Source organism: Sorex araneus, chromosome 3 (genome assembly GCF_027595985.1).
Source record: "Sorex araneus isolate mSorAra2 chromosome 3, mSorAra2.pri, whole genome shotgun sequence".
NCBI classification, from domain to species: Eukaryota; Metazoa; Chordata; class Mammalia; order Eulipotyphla; family Soricidae; genus Sorex; species Sorex araneus.
Window position 1 is genome coordinate 18,517,230 of NC_073304.1, and position 12,051 is coordinate 18,529,280.

The following is a 12,051-nucleotide window of genomic DNA, read 5'->3' on the forward strand; positions in this document are numbered from 1 at the left end:
GAGACGGGTGTTTGATCATTGTGTGATTGTAACATAAACATGAAAGCTTGTAAGTATCTCATGGTGATTCAGTAAAAGTAAAAAAAAAAAGAATAGACAATAGTATTATAGCAGGTAACAATTAACATCAGATAAAAAAAAAATTCCCAGTTAGGAAAAGGTGACCCAAAATGGAGAGACTCTATGTGTTTCTCTGTCTCTCTGCCTCTCTTTCTCTCTGTTTCTATATTCACACACACACACACACACACACACACACACACACACACACACACCTATTCCAAGATAGGCCACAGGCCACAGAATCTGCCAGGGCCTTATGCTCAGGGATATCACCCACACGCATGTATTATGGCCAGAAACTAAGGAAAGCTGGGCTCACAGAACCACCAGGGTACAGTCCTTGAGAGCCTCAGCAATAGAGACCAGGAAGCCCAATCATGAGACACAGGTGATAGGAATCCTCTCAGCCTGACATTTCAGATCAGGACTGCAGACACTGAAGAGAACTGTATTGGTACAAGATTGGATCACTGAACTCTGGAGGCAACCACAATGTGGTCATGTGGACCAGAAAGACGGCCAAATTGACTTTGCACACCAGGAAAACCCAGACCCATCTATTTTCTGTCCAATAGCTTTACATTCTAAAGCAGTTGAGTTCTACATGCAAATCTTTAAAACAATTCTTTAGAACCCACAAGTGCAGGTGAATCTACTTTTCAACTAACAGCTACTACGTTATTCTTGCTGACATAAGTCTGCCATCCAGTGCTACTAGACTCAGATTGCTTATAAACTCATATTTTACCACTTGACATGTTTTCACAATATGTTTATTTTGCATTGATACATTACCCTCGGGAAACCTTTCCTGTTGAACTGTTTTGCCTTTAGTAAAACACAATGTAAGTAGATGCTTTCTAAATGGTAGGCTTTTCATCAATTGACTTCAATGCTCAGGTACTACTTTGACTTCCCTTTGTGAGTTAATCTCAGCAATGTGAAATTCAGGTTTCAGTACCTGGAACCAGTTTACCAGGTTCTTTTGAGAATCAATCAGCTTTATTTATTCAGTTGTGGGCATGATTACTTACTAAGTCTCATCTTTGTTGTCTATAAGATGGTATGTAACCATATATCTATTTTAGAATAACTATCTTTAAACTCTGAAACATCGATAGATAGAGCCTCAATTAGTAAATGGAATATGAATCTCCACCCTCTAGTTACACTCTGCACATAGTCATAACTTAATGCAGTATGAATTTTACTCACACTATTATAAAATAAAAGGACTGAATTGGCTTAATAAATGCATTTGAAGTGAATATTTAACTACAGCAGACCACCTCGTAGAATACCTGGAAGCATTTTAATATGTTCCAGGACTACATTCAGTTAACGTCATATGACAAAGATCTCCAGGGTCATCCCGCTAAAGTACCTTCTGGCAGTAAGACAATAATAAATCCTAATGTTATTTTCTTTGCCTTTTCTGAAGCTTTCGATTAAATTTGTGTACCTCCTAAGAGTTGAAAAGACTGATATAGATCTCCAAACACCACTGTAAGTATAACAATTCCCATGCATTTTATTTTTATGAATATACTAAGCTTTAATTTGGAATGGGGAGAATTCTATTCCCATATTTTCACTTTGAGAACTATTTTACTTTTGATCAAATATTGGAAAATGAAAAATTATTTTTTAAAAAGCTAGTAAATCTACAATTTGTATCTAAGTACTTGTGTTTTTCCTTTGATGTTATGTTTTCTCTATTCGTGTTTGCAAAGTTTATTACCCAACACAACAGATAGAATGATAATACATTTTCCATTTTACAAAACTGAATGCAGGTGCTTTTGACATTTTTTTTTGCACAGATGTCAACCAAAGATGCTTAAAAAATGGAGGATACGTAATTTTCCATTAATTGCACTCTATTATACACTTGCTTTTCAGCAGGCAAATTATTCACTCCAAAATGTACCCTTAGTATTTCAGTTAGAGTGCATGAACCGGAACATAGTTTTCAGAGAGTGTGGCCCAGGCCAGAAGGTGGGCAATTATCTTAATTTGCATTAGTTCCTCACTCATATCAATGTATTGTCAATAGTATACTGTTTTTATGGGATGTGTGAGTTTACAAAGAAAGGCATGGGCGTACGGGGAACAAGAGCATTCAGTGGTTGAGAACTCTTCCACTGGCTGGCCCATGACAACAGATGAACAAAGAACCTGGTAACAGAGAAACAGAGCACCAGGCTGGTTGGTAGCCAGTTTTCTTCTCTCTCTTCCCCAGCATAGTCCCATCTCTCCCCTTATAGCATGGTCACAGTCGTAGTTTTGGTCGTAGTTCCAGTCATCATAGTTTCATCATCCTAGTCTCCTCATAGACCTCAAAGTGCTCTACTTCTAGTTCCTTCTTTCTCCTTACAGCATAGTTATACAGAAATCATGAAGGGTGGGGGTACACATAGGTGGGGTTGAACATAGTCATAAAAACAAACAGAAGTAAAGCCACTCCTTCAGGGGAAGTTCTAGGAGATTAACTCAAGGACAAAATCGCATCTGAGGGTTCAGCACTCCAGATTACTAGGAGATCTGCCCAAAGGCGGAATTCCATTCAGGGTTCCATTACTTTATCCTTTCCTCAGCTAAAAATCCATTTAAACATCATCATCATCATCATCATCATCATTATCCCATTGATTGTTGAATTTATCGAGCAGTCTCAGTAACGTCTCCATTTGTCCTAGCCTTGAGGTTTTAGAATCCTCTCTTACTCTTCCTTCCCAGCAATGCCACATTGGAGCATTGGAGGCTCTTTCAAGGTTAGGTGAATGAGACCACCCGTTTAAACAATCATAGTAAATTTACTTCTTATGATATTTCTAGTCATTTTGTATGTAAGTATAGATTAAGTAAGATAGATTAAGCTTACAAATTAGGTCTCCCTGGGGACATCTCGCTGTATATCCCAGACCACAGTCCTCAGGCCAGATTAGTCTTTCTTAACCCCAGCAGGGTCCTTATTCAGTTACTTCTTTTTGGGTCAGGACAGAGTTTGTTCCATGACCATGCTCTTAACTTGTTATACTTATGGTGCTTAGCTTGTTCCCTTTTGATGCTTACAGCTTGTCCTGGATCCACCCAGTCCCTTTGTCTGGACCTTCCTTTTGGGAGTATTAGGAAGTAAAGGCAACTGAACCTTACATCAGGTAAATATGACAGATGCCCAGGAGTAGATATTATTTTGGAGTCAATTAACTACTATATTACAAAAGCATAGTGTGAATTGTCATCCTGTGTCTATACAAAAAGGACATTGCTAAACCATGTAAGCAGCACAAAGGAAAGGGAAAAGCAATATAGGATTATTAGTTCTTGATGGAATTGTGTGTGCCTCAGGGCCACTGTTGTGGGAGTGGCACAACAAACCTAAGTTCCTTTTGGGAGGAGCAAGGACAGCCCAATGTTAACCAACAGAGATGTCTGCAATTTATGATTCATATACTTCACAGCAACAGCTGACAAGTCTGGCCATGCCTGTGTTTATGTTATCAACTTCATGCCATGCATGATAAAACACCTGGCAGAATTAACCCATGGCTATTTAACCCATGGGAGTTGGAATAGAAGAAGCGCATAATGTAACCAACCCTTATATTTTCTTAGAAACTGTTCATGATAGGTCATCTTTAAAATAATTTACTGTACCTTACCCATACTATTATTTTTAAAAATTAGATTGTGATAAATTAATGATGGTATATCTTTCATTTGATACTTTGTTTATGCTTTCAAGGAATATATATGTTTAAGACAATATTTGGAATGCATTTTTGAAATAAAAACTTACTTTATTAATTCTAGAAAATGTCTGGAGCTGATAGCACCTTATCTGTGACTGAAAAGATAAGAGGTGATAGGAGGAATTAAAAAAAAATGCCTTTTGATTTAAAGGTGATGGTATCCAGTCTAATGGCAAGTAATGGTATTGTAGGAGAGGATCAAAGTACATGAAAAACTATACACTGGAAACCCAAGGTTATCTTTAAGAAGAATTATGATTGTTCTCATCCAAATGTAAGACTTTTATTGGCTTCAAGAGGAAACTTGCTCAAAAAATATTTCCTCCAAAATTCCAACATTAGAGATTTATGCATGTGTCTTAAGAAGCTCAATTTTTAAAATGTCAGTACTACTGAGGTTAAGCAGAATTACGACTCATCCTTGGTTTTGTGCGGCATCTTATAATATGAGGACTCTTTCTCTTTATGACTTAATCATGCTAATTATGACTGGAAAATGGGAATGTCCATGGGAGGATGGATGGAAAGGTCACCCTCTCTCTTTGAATTCATTGGAGGAGGCAGGTGTGCAGAGAGCAAGCAGCTCACAAGACTGTGGGAGAATTATCACCTCAGAGGAGGGGCCGAGTGGCACAACAAATGTAAAATAAATCTTTTCACTGAATATCTCGACAAACATATTTGTTTTATTTTGTTTTCCAATATTATTCTGCTTTCAATATATTAGGTAAACCTCTTTATTTAGTTGGATAAATTAGGGATAAATTAGCCAATGTGGTGTAGCTTTTTTTCCATGAAAGGACCAATGCAGTGATAATGAAGAGACCAGTTGCTGCTAATTAGAATATCAGCAACATATAAACAACATCATATATAGTATAGATAAGAAAACAAGAGCTATGAAACATTTTCTTCCAGTTTTCTTATTTATTCACATTGAGTTAGCAGTGACTCTTTTCTTCATAAACTGGAATAAGTGAGGATAAAAAGCTGAGAGACCAAGTGACATTAGATACATTAGTAATCTTAGAGGGAAAAAGAATAGTTTGAATCAAACTTGAGATTGAATATAAGATCTGGAATGTAAGATTGGTTAAACTTTAAACCCATTTCTCCCATTAGTTACACCATAGAGTAATTTTTAATTTAGAGCTATAATACTTATGAATATGATATTTAATTATAATTAAGTTATGACGATTTATATTTCCTTTAGGTATGTATACATATCTACAATCCTATTAACTCTATGATACTGCCTGTCTTTTTCCATATATATAATCTAGTGTGTTTCAATTACCCAGACTATTCCTTTGGATTTGATTTGTTTGTAATTCTCAGGGGTTACTTCTGGTTCTTTATTCAGGAATCACTCCTGGTGGGGCTCAGCAGACCACATAAAATACTGGGGATCAAATCTAGGTCAGGCTCCATGCAAGGCAACCCCCTACTATTCTATTGATTCAGTCCCTTAGACAATTCTTGCTTAACCAAAAGATTTGTTGAGATACTGACAAAAGTTACTGTCATAGGCAAATAATTGGATTTTAGTTTTGTTTAAGTATAAATCTACAACAAGTCATAAAACAGCAAAGGACAAAGAAAAGGACAAAGGACAAAGAAAACTATTTGGCAGCTATATACAGCCAGATATAGTTGCATCTTATACACAAAAAAAAGTCTTTACAGAACAATCATATTAGATCAACAGATGACCTGTCTTTAATGTTGTCCTGCAAGATGGGTAACTTTAAACATCTTCTGTTTTTCTCCATGTCTTCATTTAGTACAGCTGGTAATTCTTTCGGTTGTTGCCACATCTGTTCACCACTGTATCTGAATCCCCTGTCCCACATTTCTAGTTCCCAGAGTTATAGCACTGCAGCACTGTCGTCCCATTGCTCATCGATTGGCTCGAGCGGGCACCAGTAACATCTCCATTGTGAGACTTGTTGTTGCTGTTTTTGGCATATCGAATACACCACGGGTAGCTTGCAAGGCTCTGCCATGAGGGCAGGATACTCTCAGTAGCTTGCCGGGCTTTCCAAGAGGGACGGAAAAATCGAACCTGGTCAGCCACGTGCAAGGCAAACACCCTACCCACTGTGCTATCCACTCCAGTCTCTAGTATAATCATATCTGCCTTCGCTGCTATAGTTTTGATCTCCACTAAAGGCATTATTGCAATTTTCATATTCCTCTGCCCCTCTTGGAGATCCCAGCAAGTTACTGAGAGTATGGAGCCCGCACGGCAGAGCCTGACAAGCTACCCATGCGTATTGGATATGCCAAAAACAGTAACAATAAAAGTCTCTCAATGAGAGATGTTACTGGTGCCCACTCGAACAAAATCGATGAGCAATGGGATGACAGTGGCAGTGATCATAATCATTATTAAATCCTTTATTTCACTTTGGGCTGTGATCTCCATGGCGAAACAGTACTAGCAGCAGCTCCCCTTCCTCTTTTTGTTGCTGTTATTGTTGCCGATATACCTCTTTGGGTTGTGCAACTTTGATTTCACACAACCCAGACCCAATTTGTTGGTATCTGATTTCTTAATAATTTCTTAACTGGCTCTTCATCTGTGTATGTAATATAAACAAAATTCTCCTCTCACATTCATTTTTGTGTTTATTGAGAAGCTCAATATTTTTTTCTTTTTTGCTTTTTGGGTCACACCCGGTGATGCACAGGGGTCACTCCTGGCTCATGCACTCAGGAATCACCCCTGGCGGTGCTCAGGAGACCATATGGGATACTGGGATTTGAACCCCGGTCGGCCGCATGCAAGGCAAACGCCCTACCAGTTGTGCTATCGCTCCAGCCCAAGAAGCTCAATATTTTCAACCTCTCCAAAGACTCCAAAATATTCTTTGATTTGTTCTTCAGGAATATCTGGGGCCAGTCCACCCACAAAAAACTTTGTGGTAGAGTTCCTTCCTGTTTAAAGCTTTTGCTCTCTTCAGGATCTATCAATTCGCCATCCAGTTTGTGTTCTTCGAGTTCCAAAGCTTATCAACTCTAGCAGCACCTTTCTTTGAAAAACAAACAAACTACATCTTCTTGATCTTCCAGTGACTGGTTTTGTTGTAATTTTCCAGTCTGCAACTTCCCAAATCCAGACAAATATTCAGTCTGATCACTCTCTCTTGTATGCCAGCTCAAGCCTCCAGTAAATATTTTACCTGCATCCTGTTGATTCTTGCTTGTGTCAATCTTGGAGCCATCTTCGAATTCCTCTGTGCTGCTGGCCTTTATGTCCTCCATGATTGTGGAGTGATTGGCAGGAGTGATGGTAGGTAGTTGAAGGTTGAAGGAGTTTGGGTGGACATAGATTTAAAATGGTGTAGAAGAGAACAATTCACATTTCCATTCATTCTCCTTGACATGATGTCTTGAATGCCTGTTCACTCATATAATATTATTCAATATTTTATATGTACAGGCATAGAAAATATTATTATTAAAATAGAAAAAAATCAGGACTGGAACAAAAACACAGTTGATATGGCATTTGCCTTGCATATGGCTGACCTGGGTTCAATTCCCAGCATCCCATATGGTTCCCCTAGCACTGCCAGGGGTAATTCCTGACTGCAGAGCCAGAGCCAGGAGTAAACCCTGTGCATTCCCGTATGTGATCCAAAAAGCAAAAAAAAAATAAAATGGAAAAATTCTATTCAGTTTTTGAGTTTGATGTCTTAATTTCAAATATATATATTCCATCTTTTCATCCCCATACTACTTTTCTTCTTCCAAGTCATACTTTTTCCTATTACATCTCCTATGGTGAACTAGATAGAATTTGCTGCATGATGTTTAGAGAAACAGTTCCAAATCACAGAGATAATGTGTGCATGATATTAGCTTATATTGTTTGTGAGTAAACTTTACCAGCTTCAATGTCATTTTTCCATGTTCTTCTAATGCTGAAAATTTGTCCTAAAGAGACTTAGAATTATGTCATGCTTTCTACATCTATTAAGCTATTCATATTATTTTCTCTTTCATCCAGTAATATATGTATAATTGACAATAATTCATTTATTTATAAGAAAACTTCACTTGACTCAAACACACATTTTACATTGTTTAATTGAATTCATTAACATTGAATAAAAAGATTCATATGGCAGATTGAATCCCTCTCTGCACATACAGGCTTATTATGTTCAGTCAAAGATTCCAAAGGATTGCTAGAAATACTGCCAAAGTCCCCTTTATGTCAATTCCCTGTTTCTCATTTGGTTTTCTTTGCTTCTCTGAACTCATGTTTGTACTTCTGCCAGTTACCACTGTTTGATTTTTTTTTTTATCTTTATTGTCCCCGTGTAGAAATCATCCTCAGAAGAAAGTCCAGGGTGATTGTGCTCATCTTCTGCTCTTCTCTTTTTATCTTTATTTTTGATAGGGAGCCCCAAGCAGTGCTCAGGGAATCTCTTGGTACTACTCATGCCAATCAGACCAGAGAATTCAAATGGTGCTGTATTGCTTAGTTTCCTTCATAGGTACTCTCAATGACGGCCAAGGGTCTATTTAGTGCTGAAGATCAGACTCAGAATTTTGTGTATGCAAGTCGTGTGCTCCTGACTCCTGACCTATCACCACAGTCCTGCTCCTTTTCTATTAAGAACCACAATTCTATGTACTATCAATGAGCCAATATCATAAAATTGTTGCTGCATAGAATGTGTCAATGTCTACAGATGCTTAATGTGAGAGACTATATCTGGTAACCATAACTGAGTCTTGGCCAAACCAAATGGTCTCTTAACACTTAGGATATAAGGTATGAATTTACCACTGCAAAAAAAATTCATTTTATTTATTTATTTTTATTGTTATTTATTTACTTGTTTTGCCACACCTGGCAGTGCTTCGACTTTACTTCTCACTCTGCTCTTCAGAATCACTTCTAGCGGATCTTGAGGGACCATATTAGGTTCCAGGGATCAAGCCAGGGCCAAAAGCTGCAATACAAACCCCTTACCACTGTATTATCTCCTCAAACCCTAAGAAAGTTCATTTTTTTAAAGCATACTTTAAGATCTGTTGTGAGGAGCAGAGAGATAGTGCAGGTGATAAGGTGCTTGAATTGGATACTGAAACTCCTATTTAATTTTCATCACCCACCTATGGTCCCACCAGTGTGGCACAAAAGGAAATCAACAAAAATAAAATAAGATCCCTTACTATATCCTTAATCACTTTCATTTACTTTATGCTAAGAAAGTATATGCTCGAAGTATATTCTGGCTAAGAAACAAAGACATTTGTTGTAGTTTACACATGCATGTAATTTTATGCACACCTACATGACATGTCTTTTAAAAAAAATGTTTTGTCATTCCTTTGTGGGTATTATAGTTTGTAGAAGTCTATTTTATTACTCTTATGCTTTCACTTAACAATAAAGATGAAAAAGAAAGGAGTTATTCTATCAGTAAAAAGGAAATTTTTTATATTTTATTGTTTATCCTATAGCCTCACTATATTACTATAACATACAAAGATACCTGGAAAAGATACTTTTGAATATTTACTGTAAATTCAATTTAATCTTACTTTCAAAATTCATTTTTTGGATAGTGTTCATTACTTAAGTGCCAGAACTTGCATGCAAATTTTTGAGCTACTAGGATTTGCTTTCTATACAGTACATTGTACATATGGTAATTTAAAATTCTTGCAATAGAAAAGAAATATAGATGAATTAAGCAAAAGAAGGTATACAGATCATACCTTCTGAGTAAAATTATTTTAAAAATGAGAATATTTAATTAGTTTTTTGTTTGAAGTATTATTTTTTTTTTCCTTTTTGGGTCACACCTGGCGATGCACAGGGGTTACTCCTGGCTCTGCACTCAGGAATCACCCCTGGCCATGCTCAGGGGACCATATGGGATGCTGGGATTCGAACCCGGGTCGGCCGCGTGCAAGGCAAACGCCCTACCCACTGTGCTATCGCTCCAGCCCCATGAAGTATTATTTTAGAGGTGAACTCCAGAATAGAGTCAGAGTTACTTTTCCTTTCCAAAAAAATTAAAATGACTCTGGGTTGGAGTGATAGCGCAGCAGGTAGGGCTTTTACCTTGCACGTGGCTGGCCTGGGTTTCATTCCTCCTCCCCTCTTGGAGAGCCCAGCAATCTATCGAGAGTATCTCGCCCACATGGCAGAGCCTGGCAAGCTACCTGTGGAGTATTCAATATGCCGAAATCAGTAACAAGAAGCCTCACAATGGAGATGTTACTGGTGCCCGCTTGAGCAAATTGACAAAAAATGGGATAACAGTGATATAGTGAAAATTACTCTAGTATTGTAATCCTGTTTTTACAAATACATTTCCTAAAGATGCTATATAATTTCTAGGAAATTAAACTAGTAGTGCTATCAAGTTGCTTTAAAAAATGAAGACTCTATGATATAAACACAATATTTATGTAGTTGGAATACATGTTTTGTCTAACTTTTGTAATTAAGTAAAGTACTTTTTTCAGAATGCCCGTGTGATTTATAAATATATACTTGAGAAAAACAGCTGCTAATCTAAACCACTTAGTGTATTAAATTAAAATATCTTATTTCTAGAGATAAATCAGTACATGTATGTCAATATTTATGCAATTTGTACTTAAATATATGTTGTCCCATATGTCAAAAAACCAAAACTGGAAACAAATAAAGTGCATCATTTTTTCTTTATGCTTTTATAACACATCAGGTTGCTGCTTAAATAAAATATGATGAAGGTGGTCTTTTCTAAAATTTTTTTTTACTATAAAAATGCAAACACCAGACATGTGTGCTTTATAAGAAAGGGAGAAAGAAAGAAAAAGAGGAAGAAAGAAAGAAAGAAAGAGAGAAAGAAAGAGAGAAAGAAAGAGAGAAAGAAAGAGAGAAAGAGAGACAGAAAGAAAGAGAGAAAGAAAGAAAGAAAGAAAGAAAGAAAGAAAGAAAGAAAGAAAGGAAGGAAGGAAGGAAGGAAGGAAGGAAGGAAGGAAGGAAGGAAGGAAGGAAGGAAGGAAGGAAGGAAGGAAGGAAGGAAGGAAGGAAGGAAGGAAGAAAGGAAGAGAGAAAGAGAGAAAGAAAGAGAGAAAGAGAGAAAGAAAGAGAGAAAGAGAGAAAGAAAGAAAGAGAGAAAGAAAGAAAGAAAGAAAGAAAGAAAGAAAGAAAGAAAGAAAGAAAGAAAGAAAGAAAGAAAGAAAGAAAGAAAGAAAGAAAGAAAGAAAGAAAGAAAGAAAGAAAGAAAGAAAGAAAGAAAGAAAGAAAGAAAGAAAGAAATGTTTAATATATCAATCCACACATAGGCAGGTATACATGTTGGTTAGAAGAATGAATAGTGGCTGAAGTGCCACAAATGAGGTTGCTTTTAAACAACTGTGGAGAACTCATGATATGGGCAGGTTGTTTACTTCTAAGATAAGAAGGGGAATAGCTTTCTGTATCAACATACATTTGCCAATTAAATAAGTGAATACACTCCCTCTCCTGGGCCTGTATAAACAAACCATCCAAAAAAAAAAGAACCATGACTATTGCACTATTGACCTTCTTTTATCTTAAATAATGTACTGACATATATTACAATTTCAGGAATTTATTTTAATGAAAATCTATTGAAATCACATGGTGTCGGACATGAAGTAATTAATGAAAACTGTTCTGAGAAACTAGAGAAAAATCTATTATTAAAACTAGGTAGAAACAAAAAAAAGGAAATTATTCATAAATTAGAGTTAGCAACCAAATTGATTTCTATTGGTTATCTCCCATTTAAATTTTACAATCGTGTGTAGGCAAATTTTTGTTTTTATGTAGGTTATAATTTTCAGATTGTGTAGGTACCATGGCTATAGAACTACCATATATAATGATTTCCAGGCTTTACTAGCATTTTACATGGTTAATATTATTGAGTGGAGAATAAACATTGTTTCACAAAAGTTATACATGTTCTTATATATTAACTTGCATTTTTACTTGATTAAGGTCTTATTGAAAGTGTAGGCAGTAACTTTGTATTCAAGTAGAGGGCTAGTTATTATTAATAACATAACTTTTATTCTTTTTATCATAAAAATTTGTCTTAGGGAAAAACAGCTGAATAAAAATAGTTAAGTTACTCAAACTTTTTAAGAACCTCTATTAAATAATGAATTAAGATTAAAACACTAAACTCATTGGGTAAAAATGTACATAAAATTGAATAATGTTAATGAAATATTATGT

At 36.2% G+C, this 12,051-nt stretch overlaps 1 pseudogene; it reads right to left on the bottom strand.

The window, feature by feature from the left end:
• Window positions 1–6,221: 6,221 nt before the first annotated feature.
• On the bottom strand, window positions 6,222–7,103 carry LOC101542049 (heterogeneous nuclear ribonucleoprotein D-like; annotated as a pseudogene).
• Window positions 7,104–12,051: the final 4,948 nt, after the last annotated feature.